Genomic DNA, 23,395 nt, shown 5'->3' on the forward strand with positions numbered 1-23,395 from the left:
TGATAAAGGTTGGTGATACATACCAGGCAGTTTGCTGCCTCCCTCATCAATGCAACAAATGTTGATGGTTCTTTTGGCCCCAGTTTTTGATTGTTGGATTTCTATGCTGACGCTCTCTTGTCTAATACTGACCTCCATGACACCTAGGCCGTTGGTAGCCTTGGTGCTGGAGGCAATGAGCTCTCCAACACGGAAAGCCCCGAAGTATTCCAGGAAAAAGCCTGTTTTGAATAATAAGATCTCATATGGATGCCAGCATATGGCATCCAGCTGGTTTGCAATTTGTATCAGTTTGTTGAAATCCAGGGGGCGGCGGGTGTCCACCTGGAGGCCCTCTATTCTACCCCATCCTTTCATTGCGTAGGAAATAACAGCGCTCTGCTTGGGGTCTGAATCACCCCGTATTTTTACGAGATTGCAACTAGGTGCCTTTTTGCCCAGTCTCTCTTAAAGCCTTGGTCATGTGCCCATTTTAAAAATATTTGTATGTCTTTAATCGTTATTAACTCTACATGGTTTACGCCTGCGGCTTTAAATGCTGTTTGTAAGCACTTACTGTACTGCGCCCCGGTGGTGCTGCCAGTGCTTTCTCTGCCATCTCTGTTAGGAAGCCTAAGGAGTTGTTGGCACCCGTTATTGAGGTGCCTGGTTCTTGTTGGGCATCCCAGCCATGGCTCTCTGGCACTGGCGTTGATGCCGTTGTTTTGTTGGCACCCATTTTTGAGGCACCTGGTTCTTGTTGGGCATCCCGGCCTGGGCTCTCTGGCGCTGGCGTTGATGCCGTTATTTTTGATTTTCCATTATTGCCCAGTATTCCGCTGGTATTGGCGTCATCTGTTCCTAGGCGTGAGGCGCTAGCTCCCGGAATCTTGGCCACTGAACAAGCATCTGCAATGTTATTATCCACCCCAGTAATGTGCTTTGCTTTGACCACAATGTTTTCTTGTAGTGTGACTGCTGTGATGGCTTGTAGGCCTTTTAGCACTAGAGGGCATTTGGTAGGCCTTCTGTTTATGGAGCCTACTATGGCCATGTTGTCGCACCAGACCAAGAGTTCCGTGTTAGCTACCTGCCTGCCCCAGATGTGTAATGTTAGCCAAATGGGAAATAATTCAAAGAGGGTGATGTTCTTAGCCCACCCCACCTGTTGCCATGAGTTGGGCCAGTGTCCTGCTACCCACTCTGAGTCTAGTATGGCTCCAAACCCCTTACTCCCGGCTACATCTGTGAAAAGGACCCTTTTTGTCCATGTGTTCAAAGGCGTACGCCAAAGTGAGGTCCTGTTGAAATCTTTGAGGAAATTCCCCCAAATTTCCAGGTCTTATTTCATCTCTGTGCCTAGGTGGGATGTGTAGGTGGGGTTTGGTGTATGATTTGATTTTTAGTTCCAGACTTCTGGAAAATACCCTCCCTTGGGGGATTATTCTAGCAGCGAAGTTGAGACTCCCTGCTAATGATTGAATGTCTCTAACTGTGCCCTTGTCTTTTGTTGTCAGGCCTTGTATTTTCTCCAGGAGTTCTGCAATTTTTGTCTTTGGGATCTTGCATGGGCCCTGTACAGAGTCAATTTCAATGCCCTGGAAAATTATGTTGGTGGCAGGTTTGGTAGTTTTATCCTTTGCTAAAGGTATGCCCCACTGTGCGGTCATTCCTTCTAATTTCGCCAGGGCCTTGTTGCATTCATCAGAATTTGCTGGGCCCATTACCATGAAATCATCGAGGTAGTGTAATACTTTGGTCCCTGGTCTCTGTTTTTGGAAAGCCCATTGAAAAAAGGAGCTGAATTGCTCGAATAGGGCGCAGGATACTGCGCACCCCATGGGGAGGCATCTGTCTGCATAGAATTTGTTGTTAAAAGTAAAACCTAACCATTGCTGGGAATCTGGGTGGACTGGCAATAGTCTTAAAGCAGATTTGATGTCTAGTTTGGCCATCAGGGCGTTCCTGCCACATTTCTGTATGAGTCTTACTGCCTCCTGGAAGTGTGTGTATGATACCGCCGGTTCCGTGTGTGGAATGCCATTGTTTAGTGATTGGCCTTTGGGATAGGATAAGTGGTGAATTAGCCTCATTTTCCCAGGTTCTTTTTTGGGGACCAGCCCTAGTGGTGATATTATGTAATCTTTGAGGGGCATGTGGTCCCAGGTTCCTGCAATCCTGCCTAACAGCAATTCCTTCTGGATTTTGCTCTCCACTATTTGGGGGTTGTCCCTGGCCGACTTCAGGTTCATTGGGATGTTCTGTGACCCTTCGCCTTTAAAAGGGATGGTAAAACCCTTGGTGAAACCCTGCCAGATTGCCTCGCTGGTTTCCCTGTCTGGGTAATTAATGAGTGCTTCTCTAAAATTGTTTGGGTTGATGGGGGTTCTGCCTGGTGCCAAACTTGGGGTTGAAAGGGAGTTGATGGTGCTAATCTTTTGCATTTTTGGCTGGCAGTCTGGTGCAGTTGCTTGCTGCGTGGTCACCATTGCAGTTTTTGAAAGCGTGTTTGTACCAGCAGTCCTAACCCAGGTGCACTGGTTTTTTCCCAAATTCCTGCATGGAATGTTGGCTTTTGGAGAGTGGTTTTTGTTCTGCCTGTGGGTATTAGACTTAGCCGCCCATGGCTGGTTCTTCCGAAAGGGCTGTTTATGTTTCTCGTTATCGTTATTTCTGGGACCCTGTGCATTTTTGCTATTTTTGGAGATGTTCTGTGAGGCCTCTTCCTCTGATGGGGGCTTGGCGTTTAACGCGTTTAACGTGTATAAGTCATTTTGGACCTCGTCCCATTCTATGGCTGGCCTCTCTGACATGCTTCTCCTAAATCTTATATCATATGCTAGCCAGGTCTTCCCTTTTTGAGTGATTTTTACTTCTCTTATTTTATCCATGTAAGCCCATAATTTTCTGCCATCATTGGGGAATTTCTCTTCGTATATTGTTGCCAAGATGGCTAAGGCCTGAAACCAGTTGTCCCAATTCTGTTCTACCTGGGCGTTTCTGGCTATGGCTTTCTCTTCTATCTTTTTGGGATCCCTAAAAGCATCTTTCCCTTTGTGTTGGGCTTCTATAAGTGAAAAGATGTCTATGAACTCTTTGGCCCATATGGCTTCTTTGATTGTGGTGTCAATATTCCATGCTAAGCATCTTTTATATATATTCAGGATTTCAGTCTGGAAGGATTTCATTTTTAATTCTAATTGGGCCTTGCAGATCATTGCTATGTCTGTTGGGTTGCTGTTGCTTTTCCCTGTCTGACCCAGTGGTTCTGTACTGGGGGTTGGCCATGCTTTTAAAGCACCTGTTGGGTCTGCTGTAGCTGCAGTTGGCACAGTTGTGCTGGCAGCTGTTGGCATTGCTGGCACCTGTGGCAGTGGTGTGGCTGGGGCTGCTGTTGTTGGGATCGTTGCATGTGGGGGGTCACCGTTATGGTAGGTTATAGGGGTATGTTGGGGTTTGTGGGTCCCTGCTCCCCTGTTTGAGGTAATTGTTTCCCCCTCATTTTGCGCAATCATTGTTGCATTTCCGACATGTTCTCGCACAATTTCGCCAGTTTTTTGTTACCTTTTTTAGGGCCATCTGTCACTTTCTGTCTCTTAGGTGGTGTTGTGATGTCATCTTGATTGGGTGGTATGGGTGTTCCTTCCCTTGGTAGGCCGTACATATTCTCCCTGACCCGTGCCCAACCATAGTGTTCCGCTGCCTCGATGGCTGCCATAAGGTGGGGTGATTTGGGTTTCTGTGCCGGTGTTGTGGGTTCCTGTGATTTTCCTTTGGGACCTGCAGGGATCTGAACCCGTGTCAGCAGTCTCTGCACAGATGTCAAAATGAGCTCTCTACTCGTTGTGCAATAGCACCGTCTATCATGCACATTATAATGCGTGTTGTATTATTTGTGGATTCTTGTGGGTTTGCAAAAAATGCTATTTCCCGTGCTGGGTAACTGTAGAGTGTTGCCCCAAAAAATATTTTGGTTTATGTTCAGACAAACTGCATCAGTGGTCTTTGGTGAGCTGAAATGATTTCTTGTGCCCAGGTTCGAGTTATGCGTATAAACTCTGCCTTTGTTGTTCACTGCAATTAATTCTGTGTGCCCTGTTGGCCTGGGCCTTAAAAAAAGGCCCAAATGCTGTATGAACCAAAAGTTGTCTGCCTACTGCCTCAATTACAATGTTCGTTGTACTTTTTCGATAAGGTTTCCTGGAACGGGGTTTCACCGCAGCCTCGCTGTTTAAACTTGCAATATTTCTATTGAAATTGAGATGCAGCGCGCGTTCCGGGTCCGCCGGGGAGCAGCTGCCCGCGGATGTTTATCTTTGTTGCACGCGGTTAGAAAAAATCGTGTTCTATTTCATGCTCGCAGCCCGGCGTGGCGGCTTACCTGAAATTGACGCTTGACTGAAGCCACCTCCTACGCCGAGCTGCTCTTCAGGTTCCTCCTTCCTTCGTTCGCGCTGGTAAGTCGAGTCCTGCTTCCCTTCGGTATGTCCCGGGAGACTTTCTTTGTTTGTTCAGTGTTCGCCGCTCGCTGCCGTGCAGAGGTTCATGAACAGTGCAATATTCAAAGGGAAACAAAGACGCTGCGAATGCAACAAACTTCAGAGTTTGCTAAAGAAGCAAAGGTTTGGAAGGCACTGAGTAAACAGTGCACCTCCTGTGTGTTTGGGTCCCCGTTCAGGGTCCACAAATTGTTTGTGTTTTCTCAGAGCATGCCGCTCTGTATTTATAAGACCCAGGGAGCCCTGGGTCTTTGATATGTATAGTAGTGGGAGCTGTTGTGTTCCAGCCCCCGGCCGGATAGCCGACTGTCTGGCCCCCTGGGGGGGCAGGTCTTTGAACCTGATCCCTGCCTGACTGCTGGTTTACTTAGGTGCTTAGCAACTTGCTGTATGGAGGAAGGGTGATGTGATTGTTCACACCTCACCCTTGCTCAGCTTTGTGTTGCACAGACTGCGTGTCTCTCTGGCTTGGGGGAAGGAGAGGAGCAGAGAGGGGGAGAGGTTGGGCTGCCCCTCTCCAGGCCTGCTGATGGTAACAGCAGTTACCCTGCCTCGCTTTGGGCGGCCCTGCAGCATTGCCCAACACTGGTGCAACCCCAAAAGGTACCCGCTCACTGCGAGCATGCCCTCAGCGTATTGTGGCCGTAAAAAGCAAAGTCAAAGGGGCTAACACTGGCAAGATGACTGACAATTACTCAGCGCTTGAGGCTCAGAAACAGGCTACAATTAATTCCCCAATTAATTCCTGTGCTAATGGTCACTGTGAGAGCATTTCCTCGGTTATCAACTTGGACAGAACTTATGAATTCCATTCCATGTGTAGGGTCTTGAGAATGTTGTGCAGGCTCTAATGACTCCCAGCACTGGCCAGGCTGTGGCTCTAGACATTATCCGGCCATCTTTTCTACAGGCCATCTCACCTACTCGTGATACATCGGCACTTAGCATACTTCCGCTAAGCCCTGTTCCAAGCTTTATGGGTACTACATCCACGCAAGCTCGTTTTGAGCAGTGTGTGGTAGCTGGGCCGTCTTTGAGAGAAGTACAAGCTACAGCTGGTACTGGTGATACTACTTCGACTCCAAAGCAGGAATCCATTATCACCGTTGTCAACTTCCCCTGAGAAAGTCTGCCCAGGTCGAGCCAACAGGCCAACCTGGATCAATATGATATGATATGATAGTTTATTTGTATAGCGCCTATACACAGTGTGTTTCAAAGCACTTCAAGGCAGGGGAGGGAGCAAGGGAAAATACAATTACATTCTTACAGGCCTTGAGACAACAAGAATGGGTCATTTACTATCGTACGAGGCCTGACGATATTTCAGATAGTGCAAGAGCATTGACAATAAGTGAGGGAAGGGAGGGAAAGGAGGAAGGGAGGTAGGGAGGGTGGAGGGGAGGAAGGTGAGGAACAAACAAAGACTTATCGTACTCGGCCTGACAACATTTCTGATAGTGCAAGGGATTAGACAATATGTGAGGGAGGGGAGGGAGGTGGGCGGGGGAGGATGGAAAGGGGCAAACAAAGACTTATCGTACTAGGCCTGACGATATTTCTGATAGTGCAAGGGATAAGCCAATAGGTGAGGGAGCGGAGGGAGGGGGGCCATGTGGAAGAATATGCTGGAGCTATATACATAGCAGCATGTATACAGCTGGGGACGTGGGGGCATATGGAGGAATCAAACCTGTCAGCTCAGAGTGATACGAGCAGCTCCTGGAAACCTTACTAGACTGCCCACACCTCAAATGTGACAATATGGCGGCCAGTTTGGCACAGGTCCACGCCTCCATGGATCAATCAGTATTACGCGTGGAAAATCTGACCAAGGCAGTTTGCGTGCTAGGTAAAGCACAGGATAAATCTACTTCATTGCTTTCGGTGTCAGCTTAAATGCTAGTAAAACAGCAAACTGGACAAAAGGCGCCTCCTGCTATGGAACAGAGTCCCAGACAGACTTGAGCTGAACTCCATTATGTGGTACCAGCGAAAGAAGAAGAAACCGGCGAAGCAAGCTATAATGTACGAAGATCTGATGACAACCAAGAAAACAACTGCCACTAGTGTGGCCTTTAAACCACTGAGTACAGCAGTGCAAGCTGCGCGAGCCTAGACGGGTGCTCTGCCGTCTAGCTCCCTTAGTGAGTTGGAAAGGCACGTGCGCCTGTCGAATCGTGCTACATTGGTGCAGCGACAAATAGAGCAAATAGAGCACACATATGGAATGCGATGTGGGGGGAAAGAATCTTCAGCCTGAAAGCCCACGCGCTGTCAAACAATCCAGCGTTCAGAAACTGGATCAGACAAGGGCTAACACGGGACCGAGCACCGCAAATCAACAAGGCGGACCCAAGGGTGCCAAGAAGGGCAAGGGACAAACCAAATGAAGGAGAAACAACCTTCAATTTCGAGGGGCTGTTCCCGGTACAGTCGGCTGACACTGTGCCTGGGCCAGGGCGCGCTGCATACAATGTCGCAGTACAAACAGACCTGCACAATATTTAATTTCCAAGAACTTTGGGTGCTTCCCCCTCCCCCGTAAATCATTCAAAGCTTAAAATAACGGCCTTACAAACCCAGAGCATCTTCGGCAAGGATTAGAGTTCTTATATGAACCTCCTGCAGGCCTTAGAATTATTTCACTCTGTAGTTCCGCTTCGCTTCACCGCTAGTAACAATATCCGCATTTTAGATATCTGTGAATCCATGTTCAGGGCTGAAAATGCAACATCTAGTATTTTCTTTTACGTAGAGCCAACATTGCTGGATGTCTTGGAACATCGTCTGGCATTATACAACCTGGGATATGATTGCACTGCAGTAGAGGTGGATGGGTGTACATTTGTGGGCAGCTCGGGTGGTCCAGAGGTAACTAACACCCTCCGTATTCCAGCTCGGGGTGGTAACCCTCCCCCGCAGGAAAACCAAATGAGTAGTGTAAAGTCATTCCAGCACACGGTGTCACAAATCACACTAGGCATGCCTGGCTCACATGGTAGACCAGCACAGCAGGCCCTGCTCCTAACTCTAAATTGCCACGCCCTTCAATTTTACTAAGCTGGAACACCTGGGGTAACTCTCACTAATTTGAAGATGGAGTTCTATTGTCCCATATTGATAAGTGTGCCATCATTGCTTTAAAAGAGACATGGCTCACTGCTCCAAAAGTGATAGACGGCTGGAGCATTCTTTTCTCTCTAGCATCTCAAGGACCATGCGGTAGAACAAAAGGGGGGTTGGTACTTTGTGTTAACAAAGATATTGGCCTTGAGCTGGTGTTACCGGAGTACAAAGATCTTTTGGTTGCCACAATCTCTTTTCCATAAGCCATGCCGTGCCTACCTCATAAGTTTCTTTATGTCATCAATATTTATGATCCTCTGGATCAAATATGTTGTGTTCTGCTAATGGAGACTGTCAAATCAATATCAATAAATTGGGAGGTGGTTCTCCGATTGTGCTATGGAGGGATTTGAATGCTCGAATCCCGAAAATGACCCTAGGGGAGCTGGGTACGGTGCTAGAGTGCACCCTTCCGGGACAGCCTGGAAGGCTCAACACTAGCTGCAAATATGGAGCCAGCTGGGCAGGTCTGTTATACTCTTGATAATTTCGATATGTTGAATGGAACCTTCCCTGCGGATATCCCTCCTAGTTTTATGTGCATGGGGAGGGTAACCAGTAGTAATCGAGGCTACATCTTTGTGTCCAAATCTAGCAAGGTAATTACTGACATGTGCATGGGTGATTGGACTGAAAATGACCGCTTCCCCTTAATTGCAGAATTCAATTTCACATCGGTGAAATCAACACCTGTTGACTTGAGCCAGTTGTCGGTGAGCATTTCTTGGCGCGAGGAAAGTCTGAGGAAGGAATCTAATGAGGCCAGGGTTAGCTTGGGAGCATTTTGCCAAGTCTGGGGTTTCTGGTTGGCGAGATACCAGCATATTGCGCGTTATAACAGCAATACGTCACTACGATTCTTGCACAGAGTGCATCAAGGGCTGTTCAGGTGGGAGCACCGACAAACTTTAAAAGGGCATGTGTTTGTCATTAAAAGGACCACCTACATAGGTACGACAAAGAAATTCATGCCAGAAAAAGAGCCATGAGCCAGGAGCTGTGCTCTTTGTCTAATAAGCAGCTAGTACATGCTAGGGAAGCAGGAACAGCCAAAAAAGGGTACACAGATTGACTGAGAAAGCACACATTCTCTAAAAATGTGCTAAGTGGTGCTATTAATGAGAATTCTGCTAAACATCGAGACTTAAACGGGGTCTCCAGGGAAAGTTGGGAAAACTTTCTGCCACAACACTTTTCAGGAGATGAGCCATATAATATCGCTTAGCATGTAATAAAATCAACATGGCAATATACGAAAAAAAGCACAAGTGATATACATGACATAATCAGGGTGTGTGAATCCTCTCGGGTGCCAGGCCCCGATGGGATCTGTAGCCCGTTTGTTAAGATGGAGCCAGCTGTGTGGGCAGAGGCCTTGGACTGGCTGTTTAGCTGGATTGGCACGTCACAGTCCATTCCCAGGTCTTGGCAGGACAGTATAATTGTTCCTGTCCACAAGGAAGGCAGTCATGATGATCCCAAAAATGACTGCCTGCTGGCTATGCTGGACGTTCCAGCCAAGATCTTTGCTCGTCTACTACTGGCAGATCTGGAAGAATGGGTGGCAGCGAAAAACATAATTCCCCTAAATCAGACGGGCTTTTGTAAGGGCTCCGACACTACAATCAACAGCCTAGCCTTGGTCACAATTATTCAGCAAGTTTGGTCCATTCGCAAAACATCAGTGTACGCCGCACTTATTGACTTTAGTGTCGCATTGATACAGTGGATAGCTATGCTATCCTAAGCTATGGAACACATTGTGCAGCTGGGGCACACCATTGGGGCTTCTTAAAATGATCACCTATCTCCACGATTGTACACGCATGAAGGTACACATAAACCAGGCAGGCAGGACCTCTGATTGGATTGATACAACTAAAGGGCTTAAGCAAGGGTCCATATTGGCACCCATGTTGTTTATCCTTTACCTAGCGGACCTTCGGGGGTAGATTGCCTATCGTTCAGCAAACCCAGCCAAGCTGGGGGACACCAGTGATCAGTGGTTGGGTTATGTTGACGATCTTGCCATACTCCCGGGGTCTGCAGGTAACCCTGGATAAACTTGTACACTACACAAAAAAGAAATGTCTGGTGATCAATACTGATAAACCCAAATGTGTTATTTGCAGTGCTAGGGGCAGGAGAGTGAAGGGTGATATGATACATGGCGGGTGTAACAGTTGAGGTGGTCGCCGAGTTTACCTTAGCATTCAATTGGATGCAGAGCTGCGGGGTACCTGCCACCTGAAGCATATTAAATTAAAACTGTAATTTCCACTGGTCTCATCTGCTCCCTTGCAAATACGGGTGGAGGTTGCTCCCTAAAGGTTAGTCTCCAATTGTATCAGGCCAAAATTCTGTCGACTATCCTCTATGGGGCTGAGATATGGGCTTTAACACATATAGATGGCATCTGTACATTAGAGGAAAGGTTACTCAGGAGATTACTTCGTTTGCCACCTCGGTTGCCCATTGAAGCTGATTCTCTGTCGGGCTTGCTGTACACAGTGATTCTATCTAGAGCTAGGCTCATGCCAAATAGTGACATGTTGAAAATCAGGGCCGATGCAAGTGCTTGGCTGGAGAGGATATCCGACCGAGCCTTGTGCTGGCCAATTGGAAAATTCAAGAAGAACGTGAAGTCAAGACTGCTGTCATACGCCAATGAACAACTAATCATTCATTTGGCTACACAAAATCGGGCATCATGTTTTCTTTAATATTTCCTGACATAAAAGTGCCTTTCAAGAGATATTCAAAGCTTCGCTGGGAAAGCTTTAGTGTGGGACTATGCACAAAGTAGGTTTAAAAGTGTAAAGACAAATGAGATTGTCGGGGCTTGGGAAAACATTCCACGTAATGAACGGCACTGCCGACTGTGTGGCGAAGAATGTGTAGAGTCAGTGAAACATCTGTTAATGTGTTGTGAAGTGCTCCAGTACTTACGGTCCATTGCATTCAGAGTCGCGGGCGTGCAGGTGGTAACCAGGAAGGCTGCATTTATCATTGTTCTATCTTCTGGCGGATTTTTTTTTTTTTTAATTTTGGATATACTGTTTTAACTAGATTGATTGGTTTTAAAAGTGATGATGTGATTATTTATTTTAAAAGTTGGCCTGTTCAACTGTATAAAAGAAAAATACAAATTAGAAAAATTCTTCTAAACAAAGATATCATATATTGAAAACAGTAACAGATAATCATATATGTAAGTTAAAACATATTATATTAAATTTCGGCTGAACCAATATATCAAAGATGTATTTGGCTTTAAAAACAACATCTACCATGTTTCAATCCTGTTGTTAGTGCAGGTCGTTCTTCAGGGCCATGCAACATAGGGGATGCTAGTGCTGTGGAGATACCTACAAAATCAAGTAGAGTGGAATTAGAATACAGGTGTGGATAGTTGTTTAAAATAATTTTATTTGTATTGACAAATGCTCCTAGCTGTATTTTGAGCATGAGTTCACAAACTTAAGTTCTAGCGAGTGAATCCCTGATAACTCTATTAATGGAGGCAGTTAGAAAGGAAAAAAAGGAAAAGTAATTATGTTTTGCCCAGTGGAGATTGCCATCGCGAAGAGTAAAACAGGTGAAGTGTCACTAACTTGCAGAGTTCTTTAAAGCAGTAAAACAACATACATGAATGTCTTTTTAAATAAAGATAGGTTACCTGCAAGTGGAAATGTTACACAATTATACATGTTCAATTAATTTTGTAGAATTCGTACCGGTTTTTGCAGGCAAAAATAAATCTGCCAGCATTTAAGGATACCTTCTACAAAGGGACCTCAGGCGTGCCTTCTTCCATTGCTGGCACTTAGCTGAATCATAGATGTTCAGTGTCACACACCAATTCTACACCAGTAAACATTTCTTAATGACAATGCCTGCCTGAATCTCCTTTAAGATCCATCAGTTTGACAGAGGTTTGGCCACATTCTGCTTGATTCTTGGGAAACACGCATTCACAAAATGACTTCAAAGGCTGCAAGAAGCAAGAGAAAGATTGGGGTAAGGGGTGCATGGATGTGTGATTGAATAGGTGGTTAGAAAGAGGAAATGGAGGTCAGTGTACCTGTAAATGTTATCTAGATGGGATAGCACGTCACACTGTACTGTAGCTTAATCTCAGTAGCTCAATGCACCTGCTGTGTAACTGGAAGGTCACATGTTTGTATCTGGATAGGAATAATTTACCCTTTCATCCTTGTTAAATTGATCGAATTAGTAAAGCTGAAGTGGACACTGGTAAAATTTCATGTGAAACTAACAGGTGCCAGGCTTGCCTGGATCTTAAGTTCATTGTTTGTAGGTCAATACATGATCCTCATTTCAACTTTACCGGTCCAGAAAAAAATCTGGATAAAATGCTGGTAATTCCGGCACCAGCATTTTTTCCAGACCGGCAAAGTACATGACTGCTAGTGGGGGCCACGCATCTTCTGGCAGGTCTGACCTGCCCGTAGATCAGGCCCACACCGGCAGAATAATGACTGACTCACCGGCACCAGAAATACACCATAGGACACCATAGTATGGAACGTTACCGCTGATGCCAGCACCCGTAATATCCCTGTAACACCGGGATATTGGGTGCCAGTGATGGTAAGTCAGGTTTGCCGGAAACCCGCTGGAGTTACGGGCAAACCTGTGATGAGGGCCATGGAGTATTATTCATGTTTATCATATTACAATATAGAGAATTCATAACAGACACAGACCTCTGGGAAGCCAAACGGGCTGGTGAAACGTCAGTCATGCATAATGGCAGCATGACGTTTCATCTTGTTGAGTTTGCTTCCATTTAAAAGCAATAAGCCCCGAGCAAGGGGGGCATTAACACTTCAAGTAATGCCCCGGGGCCCATCGTTACAGGCCTTCCTGTGTGGGGAGATCTGCATTGCACAGAAGGGTCATTTCTGAAGCTTCTGCACATGTTCTCTTCCATTGGGCAGCAGAGTGTGAATTGCTGTCCTCCCATCTATCTGGCTGGCCTCAAGCAAGGGTGGAACTGAATAAAGGAGATGTAGTATATCAGAAATACCTCAATGAAGGCATGGCATTACCTCAAAACTGTAAAGGTATAACACATGCACAGTTTCACCGAGGAATACCATAACAGGCTTAATAACCACAGAGTAAAACATGACTCACAGTCAGTAATAGTGGGTGGTCTCGTCTCGTATGCCTCGCTCCCTGGTAAGTGGCGCGCAGTCATGGCATTACTCAAAGGTGCGCTTACTTATAAGCACTCACCTTTCCTTACTCATTAGAGGACGATCTACTGGGAACGACTTCCCAAAGTTAATTGGACTTAATTACAGCAAATTAACTCGGGGGCACTGCTACTTCAATACTTCCCTCAGGGTTTTATTTCTGTGCTTCTCAAAGTTTGTGCACGGCGTCCCCGCAATCGCTTAGCAACTGCATTGGGTCACTGTGCCCGCACAGTTTCCTCAGAAGCAGCTTTCTGCGGATAATAAAATGGCCGCCGTCCACGTGGCACCAGGGGATTGGTGGCGAGTGCTGCCTAGAATGCCTGACGAGTGACTGTGCATGAATCTCTCTGCAGGCTGCCTGCAATGGTTAATGCTTGCAGATGTCAACGAACAGGAGTGTCCGTAATGGCCTTATTACGTATGGCCATCCTCGTTACTCCGAGTCATGAATGCCCACGACCAATTATGTGCCGCGCCCAGGCACGCAACCAGAACTAGTTCCTGAATATTTTGTAGGCTCAGTCCCTTTAAGCTAGCCCCCTACCACTACTCAGATGCTCCCCCCCACCCTCCCAAAGAGCCTTGCAACCACTGGGCATGCTCTACATGTCCAGGCCTTGACAAGAGTGATTAAAGGACCATTCACAGATATGCAGTGATGCAAAGAATGGGATGAGGCATAGTAGGGCTCGCGCTTATTAAGATTATCATTCAAAACCAGCCTCATCCCCTCCCACATGAAGTGGCAAAGCACCAGGTCTCCCAAAGCAAACAGAAAGCACATCAGACACATGGGTGCTGCAAATACATACAACCATTTAATTAATGTATTAATGATGTGATTCAGTTTATGAATAGACTTTACACATGATTACTATATATTAATAAGAAAAAAGTAAAAAAGTAACGAAGAAAGGAAATAAAAATAAAATGAAGATACAAAATAGTAGTTAAGAATACATACTTCCTAATCATGGTCATCACCACGCCATAAAAGGAATAGTTGCAACAACACTAAAAACAAAAAATAACAACCTCTTTTCCACTTTTCAGGTTGTTAATTAATTTAGCATTGATCAAAGTACATTTCACCTACAGAGCTGCCGCATCCTGCCTCTAACATTGCTTCATCAGAACTGCATTTATTGGGATACGCTTACGCATGGAGCTTAAATCCGTACCTCCATCCTAAACTGACCTGTTACCCAAGGATTCATGACACTTTCTTCATAAACTTTTACAGATTGTCAGAGTTTTCAATTGTTCTTAGATGGAAATAGCCAGACATTTTTTGAATTTAAGCCAGACTTAACTTAACCACTTAATGGCACACAACAATAAATGACTATACATCTTAAAACTTAGAGGAAAATCGAACACAAAAACTCACGCCCCAAAGAAGACACATCTTCATTTCCCACCATGACCCAGTAATATGAGATGTTGGAGCAGTGGGAGGAAAAAGTAACAGCTCTACAGGCATTAGGGATCAAAGGCCCCTTAACCTTGGTCCATGAGGCTACCACCCGCAAGTAGACCTAGCATCAACACGAGGGAGGGAGGAGTTTTGGACTCCAATGCCAGACCTCAGCCATCTACCTAGGGTTGCTGCTCAGGCTGTAGCCCTTGTTTGTCTAAACCAGAAGTGATTTGTATTTGCATTTGTATTTTTTTTATTTGTATTGCGCGCCTTGCCCTGGGGCATCTGGGCGCATAATTTGAGAAGGTAACGGTTACATATATGTAAAAGAAGTTTCGCAAGAGTGACAAAAGCCAGACTTAAAATGAATATGCAATTCTTATAGAAAACCGTGTTACAGACAAATTACATATTTACAGACTGTACTAACGACATTTCAAGTTGTGTGAGGGCATATTACAAGGTATAATAGAGTACACAAATATAAGAATATTACAAGTGCAGAGGATGTGTAAGGAGTCTGACATTGGAGCATAACCATAACGGGCCAAGGTAGTTGGGAGGATGAGGTAGCAGCGTCAAGCTCATGGAGCCAGAGTTTGGTTTTGTTCTTAAAGGAGAGAAAGGAAGGTTCCACTCTGATTGAAGTAGGTAATGTGTTCAGAGTTTGGCTGCAAGGACTGGGAAGCCCTATGCCCCGGATGTCTGAAGCTTGTATCTAGGTACAGTAAGTGAGTTGAAATGGGGAGACCTCAAGGGTCTGTTGGCAGTATGCCGCCTGAAGCGATTGGCCAGGTAGGTGGGCGCCAAATTGTTCTGGGCCTTATATGTTAGGGAAAGGGTTTTAAGAGAAATTTGGTGAGCAACGGGAAGCCAATGTAAATTATGTCTTGCATCAGAGTTGTGTAATCTGCTCGGGAGGTTGAGGGCTGCCCTAATGGCATTATTCTGAGTAACCTGTAACTTATCGATGTTTTTTTGGCTTGTCCCTAAGTAGAGGGCCTTACAATTATCAATGTTTGCCATGATGAGAGTTCTAGCAAGGATAATGCAGTTGTCAGGAAGTGTCTGCAGGCAGTGATAAGTTTGCAAGTGTAAGCCGAAGCAGAGGCAACACCATTCGTTTGTCTGTTGAGGGATAGTGTTGAATCCAGGTAAATACCAAGTGTTTTTGTGTCCTTGGACACTTTGATAGTGTTCCCATCAATACAGAAAGATTTATAAGCAGGGTCAAGTTTGGAAAGTTTGATATGTGAGCGTAGGACGAGTAACTCTGTTTTTTCATCATTAAGGCAGACCCCATGATGTGCCATCCAGGCCTAGAGGACTGTGTATACTTCATTGAGTGCTTTAGAGTCGATTGCATAGTCTCCAGTGATGGGGATGAGTATCTGGGTGTCATCCGCGTAGTTGGAGTACGAAACACTCAGATAGTCAAGTATGTCAAAGAGCGGCTTTGTAAACACATTGTACAGTGTGGGAGAGACACAAGATTCTTGTCGGACTCCACAAGGGACAGGTGCTGGGTCAGCCGATGCAGATGGTGAGAAGACCCTCATAGTTCTGTTAGCCAGGAAGGAGCTGGTCCAAGAATTGGCAGCGTCTGAGTGAGCATCTATTTTGAGGTGGTGACATAAAATTTGATGATCAACCAGATGGAAAGGCCCCTGCTGAAAGATCAAGAAGAAGTAGGAGTGCCAACTTGCCCTTGTCTTTCAGGTCCTCAATTTGTGTTTTTAAGTCAATCAAGGCGGTTTCAGTTCCATGTCTGGGGCGGAAACCTGATTGCCGGAAACCCAATAGTTTATTAGTTTCGAGGTAGTCTTGAATTTGGAGGTAAGTGGCACGATCTAGAATTTTCAGTAAGTAAGGCACAGTGGTAATAGATTTATAGTTGGACGGGTTGCTTGGGTCCAAGGTAGGCTTTTTGAGTAGAGGGATGACCCATGCATCCTTGAGGTTGTCTGGTACAATACCAGATTTAAAAAGAGGCATTTATCAAGGTTGTGAAAAAAGGTGCACGGTCATGGGCAGCCTCCTTAATGATAGGAGCTGGGCATGAGTCACCTTGGCAGTTGGAGGGTTTGAGTTTCTTAATTATTTTTTCACCTTCTCAAATAGAGAGAGGTGAGAAGCTGAAAGGTTTAAAGTCGTGTTTAGGAGTGGGGAGGGTATAGGACGGAGAGTTGAGTGCTAAGTCTGAGAGGTTGCTTCTTTTGGCGTTAATTTTAGTTTGAAGAATAGATATTTTATCTAAAAGTGCCTTTTGGATGTTGGTACACCATGCGGTGTCCGGGGTACATATATCCAGTGGGGCTACAGGGTACTCTAGTTCCTTGAGGATCATGAAGAGTTCTTTTGTGTTGGATTCTGCTTGCAAAATGCGTTTATTGTAAATGTCTTTTTTTTTCTGCAAGTATGGCTTCTTTGGTTAGGGTGTTTTTGTTGATAAGTGACGGTATATGTTTCCAGTGTGCCTCAGCCGTTCTTTTTGTTTTTTTGTGAAGATCTCTAAGATGTGGAGTAAACCAGGAGTTGAGGTGAGGACATGGTTTTTGTTTGCGTAATTTTAGTGGTTCAATGGCATTGAGGGTTTTGGTGTGATTGTAAGTATCCACTAGAACTGTGGGATCGGAACAAGTGGTTGATGCAGAATTAAGCAGAGGGAGAAGTTTCTCAGTCGTAATGCCCTCTTGTTATGGGTATAGATGGATGGGGTGAGATTAGATTTGGGCGTTTGGGGGTTGGAGTTGTTAGAGAAGATTATTTTATGATGATCAGACCAGAAGCAGGGTGTAACTGAGATCAGGTTGAGAGCACAGTTCAGGTCTGCAACCCAGTCAAGGGTACGTCCTTTATTGTGGGTAGGCTCTTTGATGTGTTGGGTAAGGCCAAAGTCTGTTAATGTGCTTGCTAGGTCCAGGGCTCTAGTGTCATTCGCATCTTGGTACCCTAGTTTGAAATCGCCAAGTAGAAGTATTTGCAAGTTAGGCTTAGTATTGGTGGCAAGGATGGATGAGATATCCTCAATGAAGGAGGCCTATATATAAGGTGCACTGCAGCAGTTTGGTTAGGAGAGATGTGTAGTTTGATAGAAAGTAATTCCGCTGATGGGATCTGGAGGTTCGGGATGGTTCTGAATTCAAGGGAACTCTTGAAGATAAAGGATAAGCCTCCACCCTTTGTTTGATTGGTATCCCTATCGCATATGATAATGGAGTAGTTGTCAGGGATCGCCAGGGACAAGGAGGGGCCGGCTGCCGCATGTAGCCAAGTTTCTGAGATAGCAAGGAAGTCTACATTTTCTGAAGTGATCAAGTCCTCGATGTCAAGGGCATGCACCGGGAGGGATCGGGCATTGATGAGCACGCCTTTGATGATCAAGTGGGAATCTGTTACGCGAAACATAGAAACCTGAGCCAAATAGATCTTCCAAACCCTTTGCAAAGCCTGTAAATGTAGATGTATATCTTCTAGTGAGGAAAGAGAAGGAAACATAAAAGTGACATAAAAAGATGAAACCACATTCAGTGAAACAGGTGTTTATGTGCACGAGATCAACATACACCCAGAAGGAGATGTAAGTAAGAATCAGATGATGAAAAAGCCCTAATTCTCAATAGCAAATGGCTAAGCAAATGGCATCAAATAAGCAAACATATCGCCCAAGAAATTCAACAGGACTTTGGGGAAAAGACTTGAAAGGAGAAATCTGTGGTTCCCTCAAAACCAAAGTGTGATTTATAATGGGGTCCCTTACCTGGTGCTTGGGACACCTAGAGGGGGCGACCAAAGGGGCACCCGACCCCCCAAGCGAGAGGATGATAGACCCTGGGTGGGGGGAGGAATGAGTATGATCAGCTAGACACCACACTTAGTAACCATTTCTGTGCATGCGACAGGGACATGAGGTCCGATTACGGGCCTTCACTCTTAAAGCTCAGAACCTGCTACAAGGTGGCATTGAAAAATCATACTCTCCCATGCCCACAGAAGTAAATCATACTCCCCCATGCCCACAGAACTGTAATGTTGGTGTTCCTGGAACCAGTAAAACTGCCCCTTTAGTAGGTTTGAAGCTGGAGAATATTGACAGGGAAATGATATTCCTCCCGACAAGTTGGGGACACTCGGAGACCCCAAAGGCACATTGTAGATCATGATGGCACTTGCCCTACGAAGGGCGTCTGGCCCAGATGCGATTCACCACAATTAAACACACCTTATTTAATTGTTTTTTTTATAACGTGCCTAATATCGCACCTGAGTTTGGTTTCTAAGCACGGATCCGGGATTCAAACCTCTGTTTCTCTGCGTGGTCTTGCGTCCAAGACCAGCGCGTTGCCTCCTGTGCTATCCTCCGTTCACCTAGCTCAGGAGTCCGTGCAAACACTGGCAAAAGACAGACTACCCTGCTCTATTTGGGCAGCAAGCTACTGCCTGAACTGCCACTCCGTCCATCTCCCAGAAACCTAAACAGAACCAGCGCAAGCAGGTATGGCAACCATTTTAAAATGGCTTGCAGATCACTGAACTCCATATTGGGTGCTCCGAGAGTCTGATGTCTCCCTGGACCCCTGCCACGAGCCCGGAGTGAGACTCTCATGTCCTGTGTGTGTCTCATGTGTGCTCTGGGGGAGGGTAGGCTGGTGTATGGTCAAGCCAGTAGATGCTGGGGTTTGCAATGATAATGGGGGGGCGGGCATCAGCGCTGGGAATTACATTTTAAATAGCCCTATGTTTCCTCAAGGTTTGCAATACTACAGATGTTGTACGTAGCCCCAGCGAAAATTTTACAGACTGCAAAGAAAATTAGGCAGGCAGTGGGCTGAATTAGACATATGATTTCCAACAGACCTCACCAACTTAACACGTATGTATATAATTAATCTGCTCGCTCGGCCCACATGGATATGTGTCATTAGCGTCCTTTACCTCCCTTTATTATTAGTAGTTCCATCAACTTTAAAATGTTTTTAGATCATCCTGATCTGTGCTTGTTCTTAAATTTCTCAAAATTCCCCAAAATTGTCTTACTGCCCTGTCAGACTTAGAAGTTGTCATCATGTCTATCCCGTTGGATCTGATATGAATGTAGTACTGTATTTGCTTGTTTTATTCTCTGAGGACATACAGCCAAATAAAGAATTGTGAAATCAATATAAAATGTTACATTGGCAGTCCCGTCACTGTCCGGGTGCAGAAGTAAAGCTTGGACACAGAGGTGACATGTGTTTGGTCATAAACTTTTATTCAATGTAGAAAAAGGGTTTGTAAAATGCCTTTCTGTCCCTAAAGCTAAGAAGGGTGTTTCCTGCCTCAAAGAAGACTAATGAAAAAGTCAGGATGTCAAACAGTCACTGTTGTGCCCATAAACCCTACTTCTGACCCGAACACTCTTATCCTGAATCTACCGTGCAAGGATGTTATCTGAACTGAGGAAATAGTGGAGAAAGTCCCTTACCAACAAAACGCTCCAAATGTCTCTGGTGGTTTTAAGAATTGAGGAAATGTTCTCTTCAAAAATAAACAGTGTGGTAATATCCAGGGAATGGCTCCGATGCCCTGGATTCTGCATTCTTCCACTTAACTAACTCGGGGTTTGTCTTCTTATTATCTGTTTTTTTACAAGCACAAGAAAATGCTCCATAGGTCAGGCAAAGTGTTTCCCTGTTCCTGGCTTCTTTTAGACTTTCCCTGAGCCCAAAACAGTACTCTCTCAGCCAAGGGATTTGTCATCCTTTCCCTGACTTAATCTATCACAACACTGTTTATCTTGGTGGGCCACAGACCCTGTGCTCTATAATGTAAAGTTCACCTTACACTTTTGGCTCTCATAAGTGTGCATATCCCAGACTCGCTATGCAGTAGTATGTCAGCTTGCTGTACTCTCCCGTCATGCATATAAATCTTCTATCTCTTTGGCTCTCAGGGTCCTAGACCCTCTTATCCTTTGGTTCTCATAAGGGTGCGGGTCCAAGACTCGCTGTTCTGAATCCTCACAGCTTGGTTTGCTCTCCAGCCAAGCATAGGATAGTGTCTCTCTGGAATCTGGGGGCCTGGACCATATTAATCCCTTGATTTTGTATGGGTGCGCATCCCAGACTCGCGTTCCAAATCCTGACAGCCTGGTTGACTCACCTGCCAAGTATAGGATACTGTCTATCTTGTGTTTGCGGCAGCAGACCTTTTCATTTTCTTGCTTGTTCCAATTCGGCTCTCTGTTCTCGCTCCCCTGCTTCCCCGGATCGCTAGTCCCACTCTGCCTGCCCGAGTACTTTTGTGCTTGGTTTGTGTCTTCTGAGCCACGGGAGGTTTTTGCGTGAGGTTCCGGCAGTGTTCCGGTGCTTAGTTTCATCGGTCTCGGCTTTGCAATGTTCTTCGCTTCTCCCGGAGCACCTTCTCTTTAGCTGGGGGCTCCCGAGATCCTGGAACACCCAGAGGGTAGTTTGGGTGATGATATCAGTAGTCCTTGAGTCCTGGACTATGCCAGTTCTTCTCCCTTCTCCGTACACAGTGTTCAGCTCTCCTGACTTGCCGTCAGTTCTACAGTGTCACTGACAAACTCCTCTCAGGATAGGGGCTCTCCTTCACCTGGTTTCCCCCATCTACTTTGAATGAGTTTGTCCCAATATGTTTCAGCAGGAGACTAGACCGCTCAGCACAGTTCTCTGGATCAATCTTCCCACTCCTAGCCATCTTCTTCATCACAGTACTTGTATTACCAATGAATGGAAGGCCAGTTGGATTCCCTTGTGTGTTAGTCACTTTCTTAGAATAAGGTTGGTTTGGTATACAATAGAAGATATTAGCACTGTTTTTATAACAAGGGAAGGAGGGTTTGGTTTTGGTAACGAGGGAGGGGGTGACAAAGCGGAAATGTATAGTGGGACTTTTGTACTGTGGATGCACTGCCGTGGCCCCATGGGAATAGTCTCCCCCTAGGGGAGAAGGGACAACATTGACAGATTTACCACAGTACATTGTGTGAATTGTTTGCAAGGCAATGCATCACAAGGCAATGGATGGCATGAACACGTCTTCTTACAGTGGCAACATTGTCATGATTGGGCAAAACCAAAGTGAGTGTGTTCTGGCGTAGGTAAATTTGAGAATATTGGCACAATCAGCATGGGCGTGTCTTCTTACAGGGGCATGAGCAGTATTAATGACAATGCAAACAAGAGTTTTGTTTTTAGGTGACAGTACTGGCATATACTTGTGCAGCCAGAATGGTCTTGTCTTCTTACAGTGGCATTATGGGCATGGCAACAAGAGTGTGTTCGTATGTGGTAAGACAGGCATATTCAGGCTGAAACCTGATCCATGAAGAAACTGCTTCCAGTTCACTAACTATTGAAAGCAGGGCACAGTCAACTGCAACGTCATGTTCTCTTGCAATTGAGAAGGGTCTTTCTTTTAGTCCTGTTGATATCTTGCTAGATTTTGTACCATGAATACATGATGCTCCAACCTTGCCCTGCTGAGTGCTGATTACACGGATTTGCCAAAACAGGAAATTCATAAAATATTATATTGCAATGCCTTTAATTTAGACAAAGGTCAGCAGATTTTGCCAAGTGGCCCCCACAAACATTTCGACCTAAACTGCAATTAGGTTTATGGTATGCACTTAAGAATTTTCAAGTTTTCCCTTTCAATGTATGATATGATATGATATGGCATTCATAACACGCATATACACAAGTGTTTCAAGGTGCGACAAGGCATGGGAGGGGAAACAGAGATGGACAAAAACAATAATCTTTCTAGGCCGAGTGACATTCAGATCATGGGTGGCAAGTGTTAGAAGTGCAGGCAAGTGTCAATAAGTGCAGGAGATGGGCCTGTAGGGTTACAGATACAGACCACAAGTGCAGGGGGTGCCAAGTGGCAGTGCGGGTTTGCAGCTGGACAGGCAGTGACCTGGGCCCGAATTCTGAGGGTTGCAGGTGACCAGTGCATGTATCAGACAGAAGATCAGCAGGGGAGATGATTAGAGAAGGCAGAAGCAAAGAGGAAGGTCTTGAGGTGCTTCCAGAGATGGTTCTGCTGAGGTTTCAGAGAGGCTGGGAGGCTGTTCCAGAGCGAGGCACCAGCCAAAGAAAGAGATCTGGCCCCAACTTGTTCCTTGGAGAAGCGACTGACCCTCAAGGAGTTGGAGGTGGAGAAGGGAAGAGCTTGAGTAGGAAGATATCTCTGTAGTGAGAGTTGGAGGTATTGCGGCCCCAGGCCCCAGAAAGCCTTGTGGACATTGCAGAGGGCCTTGAACTTGATCCTTGCCACCACTGGGAGCCAATGAAGAGATTTCAGTGCTGGAGAGATACAATCCCTGGGCTTGAGACCAAGGACAAGCCTTGCAGCCCTGTTTCTGGATGATTTGTAGAGAATGGAGAGTAGAGGCAGGTAGATTTAGATAGGGGCTGTTGCAGTAGTCCAGCCTAGAGAGAAACAGAGCTCTGGAGACAGCAAGCTTCTGGGGGAAGGAGTGGAAAGGAAGAATACCTCTGAGGAGGTACAGCTGGTAGTGTGACTTCTTAGAGACGTCAGAGATGTGCGGAGAGAAGGAGAGTGTGGAGTTGAAGATGATCCCAAGGTTTTTAGCCTCACAGTTGGGAGCAGGGAGAGGCTCAAAAGAGGCCAGCCAGAGAGTGACAGGAAAGGAGGGAGCAGGAGTGTGGATTAGGAGAATCTCAGTCTTACTGGCATTAAGGCAGAGCTCTGGTGGCGCACCACTCCTAGATAGCAGACAGACACTCAAAGATGTGAGAAGGAGAAGAAGTGGCGGAAAGGAGCCTGAAAATGAGTTGGGTGTCATCCGCGTAGCACTGAAAGGTGGGGCAGAGAGCGGCAATGGAGTGGACAAGAAGTGGCAGGTATTGGTTGAACAGCCAGGGAGAGAGGTTAGACCCCTGGGTAACACCACAGGTAGAGATGGAAATAGAGGAGAGGAAAGACCCAAGCTGGACCTTGGAGGGTCGATCAGAAAGGAAAGAGGTCAGCCAAGCCAGGGCCTGATCAGTGATACCCAGGTTATCACGGAGACGGTTGAGCAGGATGGCATGGGTGACCGCATCAAAGGCAGAAGAGAGATCAAGTAAGATGAGGACACACAGGGTTTGGAATCGAGGTTGGAGAGC

At 45.9% G+C, this 23,395-nt stretch overlaps 1 long non-coding RNA gene across 1 annotated transcript in view; it reads right to left on the bottom strand.

Moving 5' to 3' along the window:
* LOC138579471 (uncharacterized) overlaps positions 1-23,395 on the bottom strand; it is a 46,376-nt gene that overhangs the window by 8,738 nt on the left and 14,243 nt on the right. Inside the window, exon 2 of the long non-coding RNA XR_011304014.1 lies at positions 10,898-10,975. This is a non-coding gene — a long non-coding RNA (uncharacterized lncRNA). The remainder of the gene's footprint in view (positions 1-10,897; positions 10,976-23,395) is intronic.

Source organism: Ambystoma mexicanum, chromosome 3p, assembly GCF_040938575.1.
Source record: "Ambystoma mexicanum isolate Mex_15411 chromosome 3p, UKY_AmexF1_1, whole genome shotgun sequence".
NCBI classification, from domain to species: domain Eukaryota; kingdom Metazoa; phylum Chordata; class Amphibia; order Caudata; family Ambystomatidae; genus Ambystoma; species Ambystoma mexicanum.